Source organism: Marmota flaviventris, chromosome 12 (genome assembly GCF_047511675.1).
Source record: "Marmota flaviventris isolate mMarFla1 chromosome 12, mMarFla1.hap1, whole genome shotgun sequence".
NCBI classification, from domain to species: domain Eukaryota; kingdom Metazoa; phylum Chordata; class Mammalia; order Rodentia; family Sciuridae; genus Marmota; species Marmota flaviventris.
This window is the reverse complement of record NC_092509.1, coordinates 9,879,710-9,885,572: the sequence shown is the minus strand read 5'-3', so window position 1 is coordinate 9,885,572 and position 5,863 is coordinate 9,879,710. Positions and strand designations below refer to the sequence as shown.

At 53.0% G+C, this 5,863-nt stretch overlaps 1 pseudogene; it reads right to left on the bottom strand.

The window, feature by feature from the left end:
• Positions 1 to 2,491: 2,491 nt before the first annotated feature.
• Positions 2,492 to 3,711, bottom strand: LOC114102515 (meiosis-specific protein MEI4-like; annotated as a pseudogene).
• Between the last annotated feature and the right edge of the window lie 2,152 nt (positions 3,712 to 5,863).

The following is a 5,863-nucleotide window of genomic DNA, read 5'->3' as shown; positions in this document are numbered from 1 at the left end:
TGGAGAACAACCTGTGCAACGGGCCCAGTCCCCTGAAGCAGAGGCAATGGGGTGGGGACCCAGGCAGGAGCATGGACCACGGTGGGGATGGGAGGACAGATGGCAAGAAGCAGAGGAGGGGAGGAGAAACAGGGCATTGTGGGCTGCGGCCTCGAAGCTTGGAGCCTGAGCCGGAAGAGGAGGCAGCAGGTGGCTGCTGGGGGGCACTGCTGCGCACAGTGCCTCCTGGCCTCTGCTGCTGCCTCCACCCAGAACTCAGCCTTCAGCCCCTAGGAGGGTGGGGATCTTTACTTGCTGAGTTCACATTGACATAAGCCCTGAGGAGGCCCTGAAGCAGATGCATTGTCCTCTCAAGGCCACAGCTGCACTGAGCTGGATGGAGGAGGAGGCAGGACAGAGCCACCTTCTGCAGTTTCCAGTGTCTACACTCCCATTCTTTAGGACCTCTGAATCTGAGGGCAGCTGGGAGGAGGAGGCAGGCCGTGGTGAAGTCTCTGCTCCACATACCAGCTCCACAGCCTCAGCCAGGCCACAATGGGAGCAGCCCCACCACCTTGGTGGCCCCTCACATCTGTGTGTGGCGCTGTGGCGCTGGCAGACCTGGAGACCCAGAGGGGAGTGCCGTGGAAGGAGAAGTAGTGAGAGGTGAGAATGCCTCTCGGGAGCAGCCCCCTCCCTGCAGGCTGGAGTCCCGTCCTGGCTCTAGTTGTCTCACTTTTGCATTGGCTCCAGCCGAGTGGTGAAGAGCTGTGCTTGCGGGAGCACAGAGAGGCACGTCTTCGTCCCTATCAGAAGTGGCCCAGATCAAAAAAACATGGCCAGGAGGAGCAGGAAGCATGTGCAGTAACAGGGTTCAGAGAAAAGCCACGTAGAGCCGGGCTACTGCCGCCACAGCCCACGTTCCAAGGTTCCAGTGCCGACATGGAGGCCACAGCGTCAGTTCTCCAAGAGTCCTCTGGGCGAGACGGGGTCACTTCTCTGTGACGGCAGCTCCTCCAGCCAGCCAAGCTGGGGGCTGCTGCTGGATGTGAGAGGGGAGGTCTGGTCACGTGGCTCACACCCTCCCTGGAAGGAGAGGCAGCCTGGCCTCCCCTGAGGCCTGAGGCCAGGGTCCTGTGAGCTGCAGGGAGCAGGTTTCTCCTCTGAAAACCAGTGCTGGAGTTTCTCTGGCAGATGTGATATCACTCCTACAGGAGAAGAAGACACCATTTTGAGAATGACCCCCAGGTGGTGAGGGAAACCTGGGTCCTGCATGAGATGATCCCACAGCCTTGAGGCCGGGGGGCCCCTGGCTCTCCCCACCCATCTGAATGCTTTCCTCTGGGCTGCACACAGCCTCAAATGGAGCCACAGATGCCCCACAGGGCCAGACTGCGCACTAGGAGTCGATGGTTGCTGTCTTCGTCACAGTAGCCTGAGCAGACTAAAGTCACAGTGATGGTCCTGCCCACAGATGGGGCCAGTCAAAAGGAGCAACAGTGTGCGTGTGACCCAATTAGTGTGGCTTCCCGGGATATCTCAGGATTTCTCTCAGAGTGTCCCGGGAAACACACTCCCAGGAAAGTGGAGGCTCCATCGAAGCTTCAGGCCCTTTGGACAAAATTTCCACCCCTGTCAGGGGTCCTATCTTGTCCACAATCCTCTTCTCCAATCTCCCCACCAGGAAAAACAGCCTGAGGAAGTGCAGGGGGTTGTACTCAGCTGTCCATCATGCAGCAGTTGGATCTTGGGCCTGCATGGCCGTGGAGAAAGTGTAGATAAAAAGAAGCAGGAGTCCTGGCACCCATCCCCCTGCAGGGGAACAGGCCACCTCTTGTGGCCACCCTCTTGTCAGCTCCCATGCCCTTCCACTGTCCAGTTAATGCCATTTTTTTTTTATGTCTGCACTTTTGTTGGTGACGTTGCTTGTAAAGTGGCCCCAAGTGCAAGCTGGGAGCCCTCTTGCACCCATCCCAGTGTTGGGCAACCTGGGCTAAGGACCAGTGCACAGTGAATAAGGCGTCTTAAGCAGAAGCAGACTCACAGTCAGTGACTAGCTGGTAAAATGCTGACCAGCTACTCACAGGATTCTCCCTGGTCCCCTGCAAGCCTGTGTTAGGTGTGCACTAATTCAGTATTCACACAACTGTCCAGAACTCTCCTACTTCCAAGGAGCTCTGACTATAAATCTCAGCTGGGTTCTGGCTGGATCTGGTGGATGGTAGTGGTGGACAGGCCATTAGGCAAGGGACACGATGCAGTTCTGACATTCTTGTCTCCTGGGACTTTGGGCCTTATTTTGGTGTCATGAGCACTTTCATGGCAGGACAAGTCCCACCCTATTCTGCGACGTTGCCTGAAGTCAATCAAAAGATCATACAAGCCCACGTCTTTTGCCTTCTCGAACTCCCCACTCTAATCCTCCAAGCTCAACAGGATGTAGGGAGATCCCTCAACAAAACGAGAAATAGACTTCTGTAGCAAGCCTGAGTCCACCCATGAGGCGGCAGACTCAGAAGGCAGCAGCCATGTCCAGGACCTGCAGAGAAAGACGGAGCTCCCCAGCCAGGCCAGGCCTGGGAAGTGGGCCTGGCTGAGTACCTGGGAGATGCGAGGGAAGTGAGCAAATGTGAGCAAATGTGAAATGCTAGGGAGAAGAGGGAGGGAGAGGGAGAGCAAGAGGAGGGAGTGTAGGAGAATCCAAGGTGCCTATGGGAACGGCCTCGTCATGAACCCAAACACGCCTGGTCCTGGAAGCCCCTTACTGTGGGACCCTCACCTGGAACCAGGGAACCAGGGCCCATTGGCCAGAGCACCTGCCTTCTGCCTGTGCACTGCCTACCGGCTAAGTAATTGTATCTTATGTCACTCAATATAGTCTAGCTCTATTATTCTCTAAAATGGAATAAATAAATAAAGGAGAAAGTTTTAGTTATGGGTATTCATCCTACCATGTGGCATGGATTTCTGGGTTTCTATTGTATTTGTGTGTGTGTATGTGTGTGTGTGTGTGTGTATTTAAAATAACATTTGGCTGTTAAAAAAAACAAGAATAAAATTAGATAAGTTATAGTAACTAGTCAGTTTAGCTAAAGTACCAACAGCTTCTGTCCAAAAGCTTGAAAAGGGAAGTTTGGGGTTACGATGAAAAGCAATCAGGCCATCCAGCAACTGACAAACAGAATCAGAGACTGTGGAAAAGTCTTTTTCAAAGTGGGTTAAATCTGTTTTCAGACCACCTGATTCTGTCAAGTTCTTTAGTTCAAGCAGATGCTGTAAGAACTGCATGTGAGAAAACAAAGGATTTTCTGGGGCAGCACAAGGTCTTTTCACAAGAGGTAGTGGAAAAAGTGGGGGTGTGCAGCTGTCAACAAAATGTGGGGATAGCTCCAAAGACTCAGTTCTCTGTTCACTCAATAAATCACACCCAGAATCTTCCATCGGCGTTAATGTACTTTCAGAATTTCCATGTTCCTGAGCTGGCAACTGGGAAGATAAGTTCCCACTCTTAATTGATCCTGAACAAATCCTACTCAGAAGTTTTTGACGTAACTATAGAACTTTGGCTTCCAAGGCTTCAACTTTTGACCTCCATTTCGATTCCTGCTTAGACACCAGCACTGCAAGGTGCTCTGTGTATTCTCTGCTGCTTTTGTCTGCTGGTTTTGATCGGATAATTGCCAACGCCAGAGCCAGTTTTGAAGTTCTCAAATACCACGCTCGAATATTCATCCTGGCTTTTGTCCCTAGGGTGGGCTGATATTTCTGGGGATCCAGCGCAGATGCAACTTCCTGGTCAATATAAAAAAAAAAACTTTCTCCTTTAAAGAAAACCATTAGTCATGTTTTAATCATCTGGCTGGGCAGGCTGACCCCTTCCTGGGGTCAAAGGTTGAAGACCTGTCTCTCCCTGGCTTCCTGGTACCGTTGACCCTCTGATGCTGCCTGGTGATGGCTGATTCACTAGCTGGATCTCCTCCAGTCAGCATCCTGGGCTGGTGTCCGCTGGCCTGACAGACTCCTCCAGGTAGAGCTCTGGGCTTGCATGAGGTTCTGCTGTCTCTGACTCACTACTTCAGGCTCCTCCAACCAGAGGCCTGCGCTGCTTGCAGCCTTGGCCCTGCGGACAGATCAGGTTGATCTCCACTGGCCAGCAGGCAGCCCTCCATATGGTGCCTTCCATTCTAACTTACCTTCTTTATCCTTGTTAGTACCCAGGGGAGTAAGAAGTCCTGTGTGTCCCCTAAAGCCCCCTGTCTTGTCAGCCCCTGCTAATGGAGGCAGCTGAGCAATTCCCTTGATTGGCACCTTGCTTCTCTTATCACAGATCTAGCCTTGCCTGGCATGTGTCCTCTCTGCCACCAACTCCCCCCACACACACTGTCCCCAGGCCACTGCTCAACACAGCCCTTCTCACACTTCTCCAGCTGGGAAGGTTGCTGTTCACAAGCCCAGGTCCTGGCTGCCAGCTGGAGCCTGTGAGGGCAGTGGTAGCTTTGCCTTGGGAGGCAGCGGGCTCAGGAGGTGGTGTGCAGGCTTACAGGGGCACCTGTGTCTGTTGGCAGGCGAGAACAGGCTTTAGCTGATTGCAGTCACAATGGTGTGCAACTGTTGTGGAGGCCAGGCCAGCTCTGACCACCCCAGACGCCCGTTTGTGACCAATTTATGCAGAATATGGATTTGTATTTATGTTAAAGATAGATGTCCAAATTCTTTTTATAAGTTTTGTAAATAAAAGTTCTTAAATTGGGTCACTTAATAAAAATCCCAGCATGACAAGCATGATATTGTAGCAAGGTTTCTTTTCTGATGGGCCAGCAGGGTTGCTGGAAAGTCACCTAGTGTTTGTCAGCTCCTGAGAAAAGAGCCAGTACCAAGAAGAGCCAGTCTTGTTGCTTTCTGCGACTTCCTCTTTAATGCACAGAGGGCCCCATGGCAAGGACCTCAGTGCCAAGGGGGTGTGTGAGCTCCTCTGGGCATGTGGGCATTCCTGGTCTGGGGTGGACACCAGGGCATCTTGGTCATGTGTCAAGTCCACACCAAGAGACACCCAGCTCCTAGTGCCTTCCTGAGAAATAGGAAGGGCTCATATGGAAGTTTCTAGAATACACAGTGGACCCATCAGCCTCAGAATCCACCCCAACTTCATGAGACTCTGATGGGAACCAGTTTGCATGAAGGCTTCCTTCTGGTGAAGGAGGGCGTGTAGGGTGGTGGGAAGAGGGGTCTGCACCTCTAGCAGGAGGAGTGCAGGTGGGGAGGAGCCTGCTATCTGTCCAGGGCTGCTCCTCCAGATCTTGTCTCAGCTCACGGGGACACAGGCTGCAGGCCAGACCAGGGCCAGGTGCACCAGGAGCACCTTGGTATTGGTGGATGAGTAAAGTCTCGCACCAATGGCCAACTGGACTCACCTCAAAGGTGCTGGCCATCTGCCGACAGGAGCAGCACTTCCAAGAAGCAGCATTGGTGGCCAGGAGGAAGCAGACAAAAAAAAGCCAGACAGAGCCACCTCATCTGTAGACTTGCGTGGATGTGGCACCCTCCAAAACACAAAGCCAGGACCTGTGAGCCCTACTGTCCCCAGGTGGGCAGTTCTATACTGCCCAGGACTCCCACTTGGGCCCAGGAAACTGGGAGTCCAGAGTCTGCACTCTGGTTCCATCCAGGGATTGGGGAGATTCCTAGCATCTCAGGCCTGGACAGTGGCCTCAGACCCCGGGACATAGCAAAGCAGGGCTGGGGAGGCTGCCCTCCACCCACACCTTGCAGGTAATCTTGCTCGGTCCACATCACCTATTTCAGGGCCTATTTATAAGCAAATTCCTTAGACTGGATTTTTTGTGGCTCCAAATGTCAAAGGGTAGTTGGTCAGTGAGGGTCTTCT